Source organism: Balaenoptera acutorostrata, chromosome 1, assembly GCF_949987535.1.
Source record: "Balaenoptera acutorostrata chromosome 1, mBalAcu1.1, whole genome shotgun sequence".
Taxonomy (NCBI): domain Eukaryota; kingdom Metazoa; phylum Chordata; class Mammalia; order Artiodactyla; family Balaenopteridae; genus Balaenoptera; species Balaenoptera acutorostrata.
Window position 1 is genome coordinate 54763293 of NC_080064.1, and position 18628 is coordinate 54781920.

Sequence of the window (18628 nt, forward strand, 5' to 3'; positions counted from 1 at the left end):
CCAGATAAACCTTGAATTCCAGCTCTGCCACTCACTACCATGAGCAAGTCACTTAAGCACTCTATGCTATATGGCATTTTATGTTTTAATCTATTAGGTAGGGATAAATAAAATACCTATGTCATATCGTGGTTGAAAGGATTAAATGAGATAATACTTGTAAACTCTTCAAATATTAACTGCCTTGGGAACAGGAACCGTATCTTTCTTTTTCTCCTGCCTAGCATATAGTAGGCTCTCAGTAACTGTTTTTTGAATGAATAAAAATGGCTTAGGTCTTCCCTGGTGGCGCAGTGGTTGAGAATCTGCCTGCCAATGCAGGGGACACGGGTTCGAGCCCTGGTCTGGGAAGATCCCACATGCCGCGGAGCAACAGGGCCCGTGAGCCACAACTACTGAGCTTGCGCGTCTGGAGCCTGTGCTCCGCAACAAGAGAGGCCGCTACAGTGAGAGGCCAGCGCACCGCAATGAAGAGTGGCCCACGCTTGCTGCAACTAGAGAAAGCCCTCGCACAGAAACGAAGACCCAACACAGCCATAAATAAATAAATAAATAAAAATTAAAATTAAAAATTAAAAAAAAAAAAAAAAGGCTTAGCCTGGTGTCTGGAACATAGTAAAGTGCTAAAGAAAAGAACACTTTATGTATCACCTTCTCTAGTAATCTTCAGTTGCTTTTGCTGCCCAGCATCTATTTGCTGATTTTCTAGTAGCAAAGCCCCAGTTCTCCTTTGTGAAACTTCCCCTCCCTTATTCTCAGTTCTTGAGGTTCTGGTGGGGCTGACCCCGTATCTCTGCTCCATGAGTTGGTATGTGGCCCAGGCCTGGCCCAATTTAGGACAGTGAGAGTCAGGCCAGATCTTTTTCTGGACCTAATGTGAGAGAGATTCTCTCTTTCCATCTAGGCTGCGAAGTTGGTAAAAGGTAATCTTGAAGCTGCTGGTGGCCATCTTGTTCTATATGGAAGAATCTGCCCAGGAATCATGTTAAATCTTGCACAAGGAAAACAATGCACCAGTTAGAATGTGTTCAGTTGCAAGAAAATGAAAACCCAATTAATGGTGACTTAAGCAATGAAGACATTTTACTACGTAGAGGTATACAGCCCAGGACTGATACTGTGATTCTGTAATGTCATCAAGCATGTGGGCTCTTCTATCTTTCTGTTTTATCATCCTCAGCTTTTGGTCATTATGCATATTACTTTTGGTAGAGAGAATAAAAACTCCCCAAAGATGTCCACATCCATATACTCAAAACCTATGAATATATAACTTTTAATGGCCAAAGGGACTTTGTAGATGTGATTTAGTTAAGAATCTTGAGATGGGAAGAGTAATCTGGTTTATCCAGGTAGGTCTAATGTAAACAATGGTCCTTATAAGAGGGAGGCAAGAGAGTCAGAGTAAGAGAAGGAAGTGTGTTGAAAGAAGCAGAGGTCAGAGAAACAGAGAGATTTGAAGATATTATGCTGCTGATTTTGAAGATGGAGGAAGGGGCCGTGAGCCAAGGAATGCAGGCAGCTTTTAAAAGGTGGCAAAGATCTAAATTCCAGAACTGTAATATAATAAATTTGTCTTTTTTTTAAGCTACTAAGTTTGTGGTAATTTGGCAATAGAAAATTAATACATCACCCATGGTTGCAAAATGGCTGTCAGAGCTCCAGGTATTTTTGTATTTAATGCAGGAAGAAGAGATAGGAGCTAGAAGGGCAGAACACACTGCATTTATCCCTTTTGCTAGAAAAGGAAAAAACATTCACAGACGCCCTACCAGCTGACTTCCCCATACACATCACTGACCAGAACTTGGACACAATGGCTACTTGTACCTGCAAGGGAGGGTAGGAAAGTGTCTCACTTTACAGCTTCATTTGTTTTGTAGATGGGCTCAGTTCATTATTAATGAAAGCATAAGAGGTTATGTTGGGGTGTAGAACCTGGGAGTATATGATTGAAGGTGCCTTTCATCTGGGAGCAAGGGCCATGGGAAAATCTTGATCCTATGTGCTGTGTGTCATTCACCCATAGCAGCCTGAGGCACAGTGATGGAGTGTCTCAGAAACTGGGCTTCTCATAATCCGGGGTTCAAGTATTTTTGGAAAATGATAATGGAGAGCATTTGAGAGCCTTTGGTTGGGGAGTACTGGTGTGTGCCTTGAACCAGAGCACGGGAAGCCTGTGTTCTTCATAAGTGGATTCTTCCCATCAGGCATTTGTGGAGAGGGTCAAGCCTGCTCCAAAACTGTAAGAAAGAGTGAAAGCTGAAAACTTATAGTCAGAAGAAGGGCCCTAGAAAGCACAAAAGAAGGTGAGAGCTGGAGTGGAGAGGGGAAAGAGAGGTAAAATCAAGTATCCTATTAGGGATATAATGTAGAGAAATCTAGGTATGATTTTCATCAGTGTTTACCTGCTTGATAGTTCTCTTGTGGGGACAGGCTTTCCTCAGTGAGGGGCAGTGATGAGATTGGTGATCATAGTCAGAAGCTTAGATAGACTCCCTGGCATACAGTGGCTGTCTGGGCAAAGGATATGGCAACTGCAGCTTTTGACAAAAGTTCAGAAGCCTGCTGTGGTATACCAGAAGAAACACACAGCACTGAGAACAACAGAGTGACTTTGACAGGGAGATAAAAGCTAAAAAACAAATTAAGTTGGCTTTAGTAGGGATCACCCTCATTGGCATTGACTGGACAGTAGGATTGCCTTACTAGTCCTGCCTGTTGGATAGAAGTTTGTTTGTTGGTGTAGACTTTCCATGTATCTGAGTGAGGGAGTACCATCCTCGATCCCCATCCCCACCTCCTAAAGAAATATAGGTATACATGTATGCATAGATGTATATGTACAAAGATGATCATTGTATCAATGTTTGTAGATAACAAAAAAGCAGAAACTGCCTAAATTCCATCTGAAGGGGACTGGTTAAATGAATTATGCTATATTATCCATATAATGGAATGCTCCAATGCTATTTATATGACTGATATAAATTCCATATTATATTAAAGGAATCAAGCAAGATGCAGAGCAGTGTGCAGAATATGCTCCCATTGTGGGGACTTTGTCTCTGGGGATGGGGACTCAGGCTTTTGGGAGGAAGGAAGATATATTTTTGCTTGTTCTGATTTTTTTTTTTAACTGGAGGTATTATACCAGTTATCTATTGCTATATATAACAAATCACTTCAAAACTTAGTGACTAAACAACCATTTTCTTTGGTAACAATTCTAAGGGTGAGCTGTTAGGGCTGGGCTCACCAGGTAGTTCTCCTGGTCTTCTCTTGGTCATGTGGCTGCAGGCGTCTGGTGACTGGACAAGAGCTGGGTGATTTAATGTGGACTTATTTAGGTGTCTGGCTGTGGATGCTGGCTGTCATGTGTGCCATCTGCCTCTAGCAGGTCAGCCTCAGCTTCTTGATAAGATGCCTGTGTTCAAGGAGAGCAAGAGCTGAAGCTGCAAGGCCTCTTGAGGCCTAGACTCACAGGAACTCACACAACACTTCTGCCATATTCTGTTAGTCAAAGAAAGTCACATGGCCAGCCCAGCTTCAAGGACTGAGGAAATAGACTCTATCTCTTACAGGGAGGAGCATCAAAGAATTTGTGGCCAATTTTAATCTACCACACACACATATTACTCTTTCCAATAAAAGGCTACTTAATAAAAAAAATAAGTATGTAAACAAGTGGGACCTAATCAAATGTATAAGCTTTTGCACAGCAAAGGAAACCATAAACAAAATGAAAAGACAACCTACAGACTGGAAGAAAATAATTGCAAACGATGTGACTGACAAGGGATTAATTTCCAAAATATACAAACAGCTCATGCAACTCAATATCAAAAAAACAAACAACCCAATCAAAAAAATGGGCAGAAGACCTAAATAGACATTTCTCCAAAGAAGGCACACAGATGGCTAACAAATACATGAAAAGATGCTCAACGTCACTAATTGTTAGAGAAATGCAAATCAAAACTATAATGAGATATCACCTCACACCACTCAGAATGGCCACCATCAAAAAGTCTACAAATAGTAAATGCTGGAGAGCATGTGGAGAAAAGGGAGCCCTCCTACACTGTTGGTGGGAATGTAAATTGGTGCAGTCACTAAGGAAAACAGTATGGAGGTTCCTTAAAAAACTGAAAATAGAGTTACCATATGATCTAGCAATCCCACTCCTGGGCATATATCCGGAGAAAACTCTAATTCAGAAAGATACATGGACCCCAATGTTCATAGCAGCACTACTTACAATAGCCAAGACATGGAAGAAACCTAAGTGTCCATCAACAGATGAATGGATAAAGAAGATGTGGTACATATATACAATGGAATATTACTCAGCCATAAAAAGAATGAAATAATGCCATTTGTAGCAATATGGATGGACCTAGAGGTTATCGTACTAAGTGAAGTAAGTCAGAAAGAGAAAGACAAATATCATATGATATCACTTACATATGGAATCTAAAACATAGTACAAATGAACTTTTCTGCAAAACAGAAAGAGACTCATAGACATAGAAAACAAACTTATGGTTACCACAGGGGAAGCGGGGGAAAGGGATAAATTGAGAGTATAGGATTAACAGATACACACTACCGTATATGAAATAGACAACAAGGATTTACTATATAGCACAGGGGACTATATATATATAGTCACTTTGCTGTACAACCTGAAACTAACACAATATTGTAAATCAACTATACTTCAATAAAAAAATAAGTATCAATGCTATTTGTAGTAAATTTATGGTATTTTAATAATTTGGTGGAATTTTGGAGATTAGTATAAAAACCGTCTAATTGAATAAAAAAAGGAAACTGGTCAAAAAGGTAAAGTATTTTGGATAAGATAACATAGTAACAGCATCAGGATTAGAACCAGGTCTCTGACTTCCAGCCGTGTACTCTTAATCCCACAATAGGATTTCTTTTTGCAAACAAAGCTTATTAGTGATCTTTGCTCTAGAGAACCTGACAACATAGCTCTACTGCTTTTATACTTAAGAACTTTAAAGGTTATAGCTCAACAAAGCAAAGGAAAAGACTAAAGAAAGAATCCAAGAAACAATTCTGAGAAAAGTAAAATGGGAATTTGAATTATCTAGGTTATCTAGTCTCATTGCTCCTTTTTTTTTTTTTTTAAGAAACATAACCTTAGTGTATCTGTAGAATAAATAATTCACCAAGTCATAAATAACTTGGTTAAAATTGATTTATGAAATATTCAAATGGGTCTAGATGATTTTTCCTCTTGGGATATTTTTAAAAACAAATGTACTGGGACTTCCCTGGTGGCACAGTGGTTAAGAATCCACCTGCCAATGCAGGGGACACGGGTTCGAGCCCTGGTCCAGGAAGATCCCACATGCCACGGAGCTACTAAGTCCCAGCGCCACCACTACTGAGCCTGCACTCTAGAGCCCGTGAGCCACAACTACTGAGCCCGTGTGCCACAACTACTGAAGCCCACGTGCCTAGAGCCCATGCTCTGCAACAAAGAGAAGGCACCACAATGAGAAGCCCATGCACTGCAAGGAAGAGTAGCCCCCACTCACCACAACTAGAGAAAGCCCACGTGCAGCAACAAAGACCCAACGCAGCCAAAAATAAATAAATAAATAAATAAATTAATTAATTTTAAAACAAACAAACAAAAAAACAAATGTACTGTCAAATATATTCAAGTTATTCTTGTTGATTCCACTGGGAATTTACACATTCTCCAGCAGCTCTGCTTAGTCTTTAATTAACATAATCTTTATTATTAATTGGTTGGTTAACGAAGTTTTTAATTAATTCAGCAAAATGTTTATTGTGAACCCACTAATTCAAAATATTGTGCTGACAATTGTAAAGAATATAAAATAGAATAAGGTATTTACTCTCCTCTTAAGAAGCTTAACTTCTTGTTGTGGGCAAACATGTATATAGTTAACTATAACACAGAGGAATGAATTAGATGCTGTAAGGGAGATATTAGCAAAGTGGAATAAGAATATAGCAGAACAATTGTAGTAATGCCAGCTGGGCAGAGTGGTAAAGGCTATATCATTTGTGGCAGAAAGGAAGAAGAACCAAAAGAAACTTTTTCTATATATAGAGTGGTTCATAGAATTTCTTCACAGGAAGTGGAAGTTGGGGAATTTAAAAGGTTTAAATGATTAAGATGCATGTCTGGGTTATTGGGAACCCTCAGAACAGATAGTCATTTTTTCCCTATAAGGGGATTTTTGGGGTACATAAAGTTCTGAGTTGAAGAATCCCTGTAATCATTATTACGTATGGATATCTGGATTAGATGGAGTCTACCGAACAATTAAAATCAAAGTTCTGGCGTGCCAAGGAAGCAAAAGCAGGTAAGTAGCCTTTCTAACAGACTTCTCCATTAATAGACTTACTTCTTTTTGGGTTTGCTAACACAGTACAATAGATTGTAAACTTTGATGAAAGAGGGGGAGACACAGGAAGATAACTTCTTAATTTATGTAAGTATTTTTAATTTTTATATTAAAGGTTTATCTTATGTTCATTCATTGACATTTTCTTTTGTGTTCAGAGATCACCTAAATAAAAAGGTAAACAGCCAGGCAGAAGTTCCTTAAAAGACAACAACAAGAGAAAAATGCTCAAGTTGGCCCAAGTTGCAGTAAGAATGAGTGGTAAAATATTTCTGTTCATTAGAAGCCCATAAACTACTCCTTTCAGAGCCTTGAAATCCTGAGAATAAGTTGAGTTGATGTGAGGGTGCAGTTTTAACCAGTTATTGTTGCTTTTTTGGTTTAAGTAAGACTTGGAGTCTCATTTTATGAGTGCCTATGTTATTTTTTCAACATCTGGTCACATTATGATATGCAGCAGCTAATGGAGCACAGGATGTATATCATTGGATAAATAAGAACACTATTTTTCTTGAGGGACAACACATATTCTTGGGACTTTTATTGAGTTATGTTTTACTAGTCCTAAAATATTTAGAGTTATATACTTAAAAGATACAGAGCATAGGTATTACATCCACAGAAAGTATTTTAGTCAGTGAATGTTCAATGTAGCAGGTAGAGATGAACTTAGCACATCTTGTAGACTGAACTGGGAACAGACTCTTCAGCCATAAAATGCACTTAACAGTCTATTTAATAGTGGTGAGGTCCTTGAAAATGCAATATCCATGCTAATCTCACCTTTTTCTAAATCACAGATGAAAAATAGGTCAGTTAGGCAGAGCCTTCTCTTTCTATTTAAAGTGTGACATTTAATCTATTTAAACAACTACCAAAACTTTATTAATTCAATGTAAGATAAGCGTGCTGAGAAAGTAGAGAAGTTTATTAAGAACATAAGGTTTTCCAAAATTTGATCTGGATGTCTTAGGTTTTAGGACTCAATAAAAATCTCTACTTGGTGGTTTTGATCAAATCGGTAACACCAAGGAGAGACCAGGAAAAAAGCAAAGCAGAAAGTAATTAAATCTTACACTGTGAAATGGCTTAAAGGAACTGAGTATTTTACAAAAAGTAAGAGGCAAAAATTAAAAAAGGAGCCTCCAGAGAAAGCCTTTCCACTTCCCTGATGCCTCTAGGGAAAATTCATTTGGGAAGAGAAGTATACACAGACAGGAAAGCTTCCAGCAGAGAACAAACCAAGGAGTCAAATTAGGGCTTAATGTAACTAGATACCAGCCTTGGTGCATTTCATTTAAACCACAGTGTTCTGTAAAAGTCTATGCAGAGGAAAATGCAGGGTATCTGATAAATCGTAATTGCACTTCACTGGGGTCTATTTTAGAGAATGACTGTTCACATTTTTCTTCTCCAGCCCCCTCATTTATTTGAATAGGATTTAATACTCTCTGGCCCCAACCTCACAATCAGCCCAAATGCATACCTAGGATAATGCAATAGTTCCAATCTTTCCCAAGAACAATTATAAAGAACAAGAGCTCCATTATTTGGATAGTAAACACAATGATACTCTACTACAGCTTTGTATAGGGGTTTTGGGGAAAACTTGCAGCTGTTTTCTGTTTGTTTGTTTTTAATTTTTCTTGTCATATGTTCTTGGGTTGCAGGTGTCAACTGAAGGGAGAGGATGTTTTCCTTTTCCTAGCCTTGTTCTCCAGATCCTGAAAGAAATCCTAGAGGAGAAAGGGCACCCAGAGGTTATGAACTGACTACTGTGGATTCAATGACCACTGTGGATTCAATATTAGTTCTGTTCAGTTCAGCTCTTATTCCAGAAAACTAACTCCATCAATTATAGAAAATAACTTTTTATAGATAGTTTTTTCCAAACCTGCCTTCACTGCATATCCAGAAAGGATTATTATCCTTCACACCATCAAAGCACCTAGGTTCTTCCCTTCACTTTATGAGAATCATTCAGGTGATATGTAGTAGCTACTATTATTGGGCACATGTGGTATCTCATTTAGATTTTTAAATCCAAGTTCCTAGAGGCAAAGTGCTACTACTGACAATATCTGCCATCTCCTTTCTCATTAAAACCAAACCCAAACCCCACTGTAAAACAAAATGGTGATAAAAAAAAAAAATCACACCCTACATATTTTGTGTCCTGCCCCTCTCCTCAGTGCTCTTTTTTAATTTGGTAATCTTTTTAAAAAATTGGTGAGCAAAAGCTAGGAAGCAAAGGCTTTATTTTGTGACTTACTTGTTTTTCTGGTACGGACTTTCATTCTTTACTATAAATAAAAATTTACTTAAAAATCTGGCCCTAAATCTTGATGTATTTACTGTAAAATTTACAAGTTGGAACCTCCTACCATCTTGATTTATATGATTTTAAAACGGAGTTCTTATCATTTCCCTCGGGGAGACTTTTTGGTTTGAATAGTTCTTACTGGCAGGTTGCCTCCTTTATATTTAGCCCAAATTTTCATTTTCAAAGGCCATTTTAGACAAGTACCATGATAGCTCTAGCCAATGGATCTGTGGGCCACATAATAGAGTGTGACAATCCACTCAGTTGTGAAAGACACTGAAGATAAAGTAATAAAGTTGCATTTGTGTTATCACATTGGCTTTACAAATCTACTTAAACATTGGCCCAGGGCTTCCCTGGTGGCGCAGTGGTTGAGAATCTGCCTGCTAATGCAGGGGACACAGGTTCGAGCCCTGGTCTGGGAAGATCCCACATGCCGCGGAGCAACTAAGCCCGTGAGCCACAATTACTGAGCCTGCGCGTCTGGAGCCTGCGCGTCTGGAGCCTGTACTCCGCAACAAGAGAGGCCACGATAGTGAGAGGCCCGCGCACCGCGATGAAGAGTGGCCCCCGCTTGCCGCAACTAGAGGAAGCCCTCGCACAGAAACGAAGACCCAACACAGCCAAATAAATAAATAATAATTAATTTAAAAAAAACAAAACAAAACATTGGCCCATCAGTGTTTCTCATTATTGGAAATTATAGATGTTTATAATTCTCCAAAATATGTTGGGCTAAGTTATATCATATATTTAAATTTAAATTCAAAGTCCTGGACTGAGAGAGATGTAGATTTGTGACACTCCTTGGAGGTTTGGGGGTCCATGAACCAATGAGTATATTGCATTGCCACATTAAAGATCTCTTTTTATCTGTAAAGATATAAGCACCATCCTATATTTTAATAACTTTTAAAAACAGAATTTTAAAATCTTATGAGTTTATAAAGCTTAGACTTCCATACCAAATTATATCTGTGGACCTTTATACATTTATATTTCTTCTGGCTTATTTGAATAACATCTGGATAAAAATAAAGATATAAAAATGATGTTCTTAGAATTGTTCCTAGATTCTGTGAAAATAACACCATTCCAACTATATGGCAGGAACATGTATTATTTCTTTTATGATCCAAATTGACAAAATTATATGTATGATTATGTACATATATACAGTTGAAAAATCTGTATTTGTATGAGAGTAATTCCAAGTGGCATCTGAAAGTGACAGCAAAAATAACAATAATTTATATTCTCCTGGGCTGTATACAATACTGGTCTATAAACACCTTAAGGGCAGGTTATTTATTCAAAAACTATTTGTTGAATAAATGAATATATCCATAAGTAATTATAAATGAACTTGATTAGCTTCATTTAAGCAGTAAAGAAATTTAAATAATTATACTTTCACAGTAGATAATGCAGTTTTATGTTGATTCCACTTTGGTCTCTTTCAAATAGGGGCTTAGTTTCTGAAGTTCCCAAAACAGTACATCTCATCTATAAGGCTATTTCGTGGTTTGAAACAAGGGTGATTCTGTGCGCGCGTGTGTGTGTGTGTGTGTGTGTGTGTGTGTGTGTGTGTGTGTAAAAAGGGAGAGGAAGGAAGAGGGGGAGAGGGAAGAGAAAGGTAAGTTGAATACTCTATAAAGAGAATCTTTCCTGTATCAACTATTTGGCTACCCACCGGAATAATTTATATAACAAAGACAGAATAACTACTTGATTCTTTTTCTTTATTTACCAGTTTTCAAAATAATGAGTGGTTTGCTAGCTTCCTCCATTGGTGACCTTTTCTTTTCTTTAAAGTATCTTTACAAGTGCATGGACAATGTGACAGACAATTCACGTTTGATGTGTTTCAATCCATTGTAGTTATTATGCTTACTGATGCTCAATATGTCCCATCCGTGGCCCTCGGGAGTCTCTTCAAGATGGCTCTGGAGTCTTTCTGACATTGACCCTAGTAGTCTTTGATAGTTTCCTTGATACCTGGTGAACAAAAGTTTCCAGATTTATTTTTATGTATTTCTTTTCCAAACCTGTAATTAGCTACTTCTCCTGTGATCTCCCTTTCCTTTTTAGTAGAAATGGTGTTTCAAGACTACAGTCTGTATGCTAAGGATGCTCATTGTTATTGAATTGGTCTTTGTTTTTAGTCCTTTCAGTAAAAAGAGCTAGGAAATATTTCCTCCCTCCCTCCCTCCCTCCCTTTCTTTCCCTCCTTCCCTCCCCTTCTCTCTCCCTCCCTTTTTTCTCTTCAGTAATTAGGTAAAATAAATCATAAGTTCATATTGATACTTAACTTCTATCTTACACCTTTTACTCCTTTCCCACACCAAGAATCCTGGTATCAAAATACCGGGATGGTAGAATCTGAATATCACATAAATCTTCATTTTCTTTACCCCACTTTATACATACAGTAGTCTTAGAATAATAACACTAATCTTAATGCCAACAGCATGAGTTACTAACAACAACCATTTAATTTTTTTTAACAGATCTTTTTTTTCTTAGGGCATATTGCGCTTGGGATACATCATTAAATTACAGTGTTTTAAAGTCACTTGGGAGAATTCCCCAGTGGTCCAGTGGTTAGGACTCCACACTTCCACTGCTGGGGGCCCGTGTTCGATCTCTGGTCAGGAAACTAAGATCCCTCAAGCCACGCAGCATGGCCAAAAAAGAAATAATAAAGTCAGTTGGAACATTTATTCTCTGTGTAGTTGAGGCACCAATTGGATACACATTGTATCCAAATTTCTTTTGTTTCATTCCATTTCTGGTTTGGGGGATTTATTTTTTTCCACTTAATTTTGTTTTATAATTAATTTTCAAAGTTCATAATCATACTAAGGACAGTCTTCATCAATATTTTGTCTTTTTTTAGGGGTGCAAAAAATGAAAATGACTTGAAAATGAATGAAAGTAACTAAGATTCATGTTTAATTATAGTCCTGACATCTATTTGCTGTATTTCTTAGGAAAATTACACAATGTCTCAAACCAGCATTTCCAACAAGTGTGTTTCATGAACCACTCTGTAGGGTGGGATGTCAGAGTTGGGTTGGGGTGTGGGGATAGGATTTCATGGTTAATGGCTGAAAATTCTGTATTCTCTTGGAGAGTCATGACTTATAATAACACACAAAAGCCTCTGAGAAAACCTGGAGTAAAGAATCCTTTTTTAGATTTGTGTAACCCACTGTTTTCAAACTTATCTCTATATCAAGAGATCGTCCCCATACTTTTCTTTTACCTTTTTTTTTTTTCTTTGACAATAGGTATCACACTGAATGACAGTTCTGTGCAACATACTTTGGGAAATGTTGATCTCAAGTTTTCTTGTATGTCCAAAGAGGATAATAATACCTGTTCTACCATTCTCAGGGTTATTGTGAGGATCAAGTGAATTGGATATGAACAACTTTTAGCATATAAAAGAGGGCACTATTTTGCCAATGGCTATATGGAAATTTGGAGGTTCGCTCTAACTCTATGTTGCTTAGGTGGACTTATTCCCCGGAGGAGGCAAAGGTATGATGAAACCTGGAGATTTCAGAAGAATGGCAAATGACATATAAGGGTCAACTGAGGAAGATGTACAGAGAGGAAAAAATTATTTCAAACAACAGCTATGATCAGATGAATGGTTTTCACCTAGAATCAGGGAAGTCCTGGGCTTGATATAGAAAAGGGCTTGTTTTCTTAATAAGTGGAAGTGATCTAGGGACGGGACTAGAAACTACTATAAAAGTATGATTTGTGTGAGGAAGTTTGCCTAGTACATTGAGTATTCAGAGTACCTTTGATAAGGTATGTACTAGTTTGTTTGGGCTGCCATACAGAAAACCAGAGACTGGGTGGCTTAAACAACAGAAATGTATACTCTCATACTTCTGGAGGCTAGAAGTCCGAGATCAAGGTGTCAGTGGGGTTGGTTTCTTCTGAGACTTCTCTCCTTGGCTTGTAGACTGCCATCTTCTCCAGGTCTTCACATTGTCCTCTGCGCGTGGGCATGTCCGTTGCCAAATTTCCTCATCTTATAAGGATACCAGTCATAATGAATTCAGTTCTACCCTAATGACCTCACTCAAAATGTATTTACTGAGCATCTGTTATATATAGGCACTGGACATTCAGAGGTGATAGTACCTAGTGGAGGGAAAGAGCAGGAGGAGGTATATAGATGTAGTGGTGGGGCAGTTCAGGTATGAATTAGAGGTTTTGACGTTCCTTCCACTATTTATTCAATGAACATTTTAAGCATCAACTTTGTTCTAAATACTGTGTCAGAAGCTATTGGGTTGGGAGGCAGAAAGGAGAGACTGATACCAACTGTCATCATTTGAAGATATATCTTTTAACACGTATTGATATTTCTGAAATTATATGTGTTTTACAATCATAGTAAGTTTAGATGGTAACTTTTGTTTCTCTCTCAGTGGTGCATAAAATAGTGGTGCTTCTTACAACTGACAGAGCCAATTAGATTTAATAAAACATGATTTTTGGTCTGCCAAACACATTTCTTATTCACAAGGTGCTTAATATTTATGATCCTGTGATGTACTGGATTTCCTCCTATCCACGTAATATCCTTCATCCGCTTGCCTTTTTCCTCTTGGCCTTAAATATGTGTGTACTCAAGTATGGTTGTCTATTTTCTTTTTGTACTGTCTCCATGTTTCTTCAGCCAAATGAAAGATGTTCATATCTCTGTCTTCCGCCCCAACTTCTTTCCTGGGCTCTGATTCAAAACTGGTACTTGAATATTACTACTTTGTTGTCTTGATGTCACCTCGAACTTAATACAATCCATCATATTTCCCTCCAAGCCAGTTTCTCCTTCAGACTTCTCTAGATCTTTCAGTTCTTCTTTCAGACTTGACACCATGGGAGCCATGCTTGACTTTCCCCTCTCCTTTGTTTCACTTCTACATATCTACTGTGTTACCAAGATCTGTACATTCCTCCTCCGGCATTGATCTCTTCCTTTCCAGTTCCACTATTGCCATCTCAGTCCTGGCTCTTGTCTAATCATGCATGGACTACTAAAAAGATTTCTACTTCTCTCTCTGATTTATCTTATCCCTTATTACTACATTAAATTTTCTCTAACACTTTACTGTACACTTGCTAAAAGTCATTACATGCTAAGTCATTCAATGGTCCCTTACTGATCACTGAATAAATTCTGAACACCACAGCCTGGTATTCAAAACTCTCCACAATTAGTCCTTTCCAGCTTCATCACCCACCATCTCAATTGGAGGAAATGTTCTGCACTTTTCAACTGCCACAACTTTGGCTTGAACCATTTCCTTTGTCTAGAGTCCTACTCCCATCCTCCTGGCTTATGAAGGCCCAGGCTTTCCTTCAAAGCTCAGCTGACTTCTCCAGGGAAAGCATTTCCTGATAGTTCTTAGTTTACAGTGAACCCTCTTCTCTGAACTCCTACAGTACTTAATGCATATACCAGTAATCTGACATTTAGCATCTGTTCTTCTATCCTTTTATGCATGAAAATGACTTTCCAATGAGAATTAAATCTCTTGAGGTCAGGGACTTGGCCATATTTCTTTATATTTCCAGGGCCGATGGTCTTTTAAATACAGTAGGATGAAATTTTATTTTTGGAAGTTTACCTAGCCCACTCACTCATTTCATAGATGAAGAAACCGAGATCCAGAGAGCTGTTCAGATCCACTTAGTATAAAGCCATAGCCGAAGCCAAATATTTGCTGGTAGTTACGGATTACAGAGGGGTTGGCTTTTACAGAATGGCAAGATTCAGAAGGGGGCTATGAGAGCATTCTTTGACTAAAGGAAGGGAATGTGGTTATTACTTGCAAGTCTGGGCGTAGGTGATCCAAGCTGACCGATGGGGATTGTGTGGTGGCTACTGGAGGGCAGGGCTGCTCTTCTGCATCACCAACAGTCTCTCAAAAATGGCTGGACGTTCAGTACTCTTTCTTCCATGAAGTGACTTCCCAGCCTTCATACCTTCTTCTTCGCAGACATGTAGCTTGAAGAAAGTAAAGCAGGTTGGCTTTCTGGCTCCTCGAGGGCACAGGTCCAGAGGAAGATCTCCTGCTCGCTGGTGAGGACTAGCCATGGGGCTGTCCACTGTGGGAAGCGAGCCAGGACGCGCCCCTGACAGGAATCCGTGGACTAAGCAGCCGCTCAAACCTTGGCCACGATCCCAGGAAAGAAGAGCAAGGGGCTTTCCACCTGCCCCAAGCCTCACCCGGACGCCAGGCCTCTCGGGTTCCAGCCGCTGGTGCTCCGCCTCCGAAGCCGGCCGCCTCCTCTCCGCGCCTTTTCCCCGCCCCACCCCTCACGCTCGACGGGCTCGCTCCCGCGCAGGGCACGCGGGCGGACCGCGAGCACGCGGACGCGGAAGGAAGGCCGGCGCGGCACTCCGCCGCGGGGGCGAGCGCGCAGGCGCCTTCCTGGGACCCGCTGCGGCGCGAATCCCCGCGTTCCGCGGGCGGCGGGGTAAGGGGTCGGCTCTCTGCCGTTCTGGGGCGCCTGGCCGGGGTGGGGAGAGACTGGGGCTGGCGGCTCGGCTCCCGGCACCGCTTCGCTCAGAGGACCGGCACGCGAGGCCTCCGCAGACCAGCCCGCAGGCTCGCTTGGGAGTCGGCTGGGGGACGCGGTGACGGTGGGGGGACCCTGGGCTGGAGCGGCTTGGCACCCTTGTTCCTGCGGTCCTGAGGGTCTGGCCCGCCGGAGAAAGGGAGAGACACATCAGGAGGGGTCCCTTGGGCGAGGCGTGCTCACCTGGGATAGCAGTACTCCCTGGCTGTGGTGTCCACCTGGGGGAGGGACCTTTCAGACTGAAAGGAGCAAGTTCGGCCCTGGGATGTGGACGGCAGACTTTTTTTTCTGTCCAGACGCACCCTCGGGGCAAAGTAGGACGGAAAACTCCTCTGCTGCCCGCGTGGCAACTTCGTGGCGCAAGGATGGGTTAGGAAGTTATTGTGCTTTGCTTTACAGATGGGAAAAGTAATAACCCTTTTTACTGCTCAAGGAGAAGAGATCGGTTAAAAGTCTCACATAATATCTTTAACCATAAAGGACTCAGTAAAATTAGGTACCTTCTTTCACACACGAAGATCTCCGTTCAGCAAATATAATACTTTATGAGTACCCGCTTTCTGCCAACATTGCTCTAAGCGCAGGGAACCGAGCCACGACTAAGGTAGGAGGATCCCTACTTGCCTGGAGCTTATATTCTAGCTGGCAAATACATGTAATTTCCTTTATACTTTTTAATTGGAATATAACATGTACAAGAAAATACTGTACACAAATCATAAATTGTAACTAGTTGATTTATCATTAAGTAAACACATCTTTTAACCACCACTCAAATCAGGAAGCAACATTCACAGCATCTTCTCAGGAGACCTTCCTGGAGACCTCTCCCAATCGCCATCCCCTTTCCTCCCCAAAGGTAACCTCTTTCCTGATTTCTAACACCACAGATTAGTTTTGCCTATTTATGAGCCTTTTGTAAATGGAACCATATGGTGTGTATTCTTTGGTGTCTAGCTTTTTAAACTCAAGATTATGTTTGTGAGATTGTTTCATGTTGTGTGAAAATATAATTTCTGATAGTGAAAAGAATTAGGAAGAAAATAAAAGAAGGTAACGGCACAGACAGTAAGAAGTGGAAACCTTAGTAAGGGTGGTCAGGGATGAACTTTCTGAGGGGATGACTTGAGGTATAAGATGAATGACAAAAGATTGGCCAGTGAGCTGGCTTAAGAGCATTCCAAGCAAAGGGAATAGAATTGGAAAGGAACTGAGGTATGAATGAAATGGGCAGGTTCTAGAAAGAGGGAAGACCTTGTGGGAAAGTGGGAGGAGATGAAATTGGAGAGGTAGGCAGGATCTTATGGCTGAGGTATTTGGATTTTATTCTAAGCGTAATAGATGCCAGGAAGAGATGTTTTTGATGTCCTTCAGTTTCTAACATGAGCCACTTGTGGAGGATGCGAAGGCCTGCCCATTTTACTCATTAAAGAAACCCTACAAAAGTGACAATACTTGTCACTTACTGGGGATTAGGACATGTTGGGAGACGAAATCATCTTTTGTATTGTCAGGATTTATATTAATTTAGACACATAATATGCATCCAAAATCAGATATAAAACACAGTTTAGAAATTAGTTATTTGTTCTCCACTCTAAAACTATTATTTTCAAGTTGTTGCTTAGCTTCTGCTTGAACCTTTCAAAGAGGAACTCCTTTCTCAAGAAGAAGCTTATTTAATTTTTGGACAGCTCTAGTTGTTAGAAAAGTTTTTCTAATATTTAATCTAATATTGGTCATCAGTTCTGGGTCCATACAGAACTGTAATTATCATCTGTTATCTGTTGCTTCCCTTTAAATACTCAAGCAGTTGATTTTTGTTGGTTTTTTCACATTTAAGTGCAGAACTTTGAATTTATTTGAATTTATCCCCGTAATGATTTCTGGAGTTAGATTTGGTCCATCATAGATGTTGTCCAAATCTTTTTGGATATGATTCTTTCATCTGTCAGCTGTTCCACCTTTGTGCTTCTTTCTTTTTAATTTTTAAATTTTTAAAATTTTTAAATTTATTTGTTTACTTTTGGCTGCGTTGGGTCTTTGTTGCTGTGCGCGGGCTTCCTCTACTTGGGGCTACTCTTTGTTGTTGTGGTGCGCGGGCTTCTCACTGAGGTGGCTTCTCTTGTTGCAGAGCACGGGCTCTAGGCACACAGGCTTTAGTCGTTGTGGTTCGCGGGCTCTAGAACGCAGGCTCAGTAGTTGTGGCGCACGGGCTCAGCCGCTCTGCGCCATGTGGGATCTTCCTGGACCAGGGCTCGAACCCATGTCCCCTGCATTGGTAGGTGGACTCCTAACCACTGCGCCACCAGGGAAGCCCCACCTTTGTGCTTTTAACAGACTTGATCAGAAAAGTTCCCTGGTGGCCTAGTGGTTAGGATTCCTTGCTTTCACTGCCGGGGGCCTGGTTTCAATCCCTGGTTGAGGAACTGAGATCCCGCAAGCCATGCGGTGCAGCCAAAAAACAAAAAAACTTGATCAGCATATTATTAGTTAAGCATTATGTTCTTTTAAAGTTTATTATGATTATTAAATGTCATTGGTTGTCTTATTTTTGTTAGTTAAGGTTCCTGGGGAAGTACTTAAATATGATTATCTGGAACTGTGGATTATTGATTTAACTTGTTTGTATTAGTGATTTAAATTTCCAAGATGGAATATTAGTTAAGCTGTATTTTTAAATCCAGGAATTAGCATTTGTAAAGTCAATTTTAAACTTGATATCTCAGCAGAAAATAGAGTGTTGTATTGCAATTCTGAAATATATAGTGCAATGCGTTGTTAAAAGGGGCTTTTCGAGTTAGACTAAAGAAGGATTTGAAAAGTTTATAATGGCCTGTAAACTGTGTCAAACCTGAAATCAACATCGGAAAGTGATTTAATTTTAATTTCTCCTCCTACCTTGCCTCTGTGGTAAAATTTCTAATGAACAGTGGAATGATCAAAGGTGGATGCAGTAGGAGGGAGGAAAGAAAAAGGGAATTTATATAAACCAAATTTGAATAATATATTCACATAGCCTTATTAAATGCTTTGAGTCATTCTACCTGACTGAGATGCTAGACTTATTAGTTCTAGAGTTGTCCCTTGCTATTTTTAAGTAAGAAAATACTTTTTTGACCTGTAGGTAGAATATGCCAATTTTTCCCTAAAATTTTCATTTATATATTAATTGCATTTTTCTGAATATATGTAAATTAAATTATATCCTGTGGTTAAAATGGCCCATGATTTTTCAAATCTTTTAACTTTTAGAACCCCGACCCAATAGGGAAAA

At 39.6% G+C, this 18628-nt stretch overlaps 1 protein-coding gene across 2 annotated transcripts in view; it reads left to right on the forward strand.

The window, feature by feature from the left end:
• The first annotated feature begins 15121 nt into the window (after positions 1-15121).
• The window catches only part of ALG6 (ALG6 alpha-1,3-glucosyltransferase), a 59270-nt gene continuing 55763 nt past the window's right edge, over positions 15122-18628 (forward strand). Inside the window, exon 1 of one of the 2 annotated variants that reach the window (XM_057552962.1) lies at positions 15122-15249. The gene's annotated coding sequence lies outside the window, so the exon portion shown is untranslated. Of the gene's footprint in view, positions 15250-15652; positions 15956-18628 lie in introns of those variants that run through there. The other variant, XM_057552956.1, reaches the window with a different exon arrangement.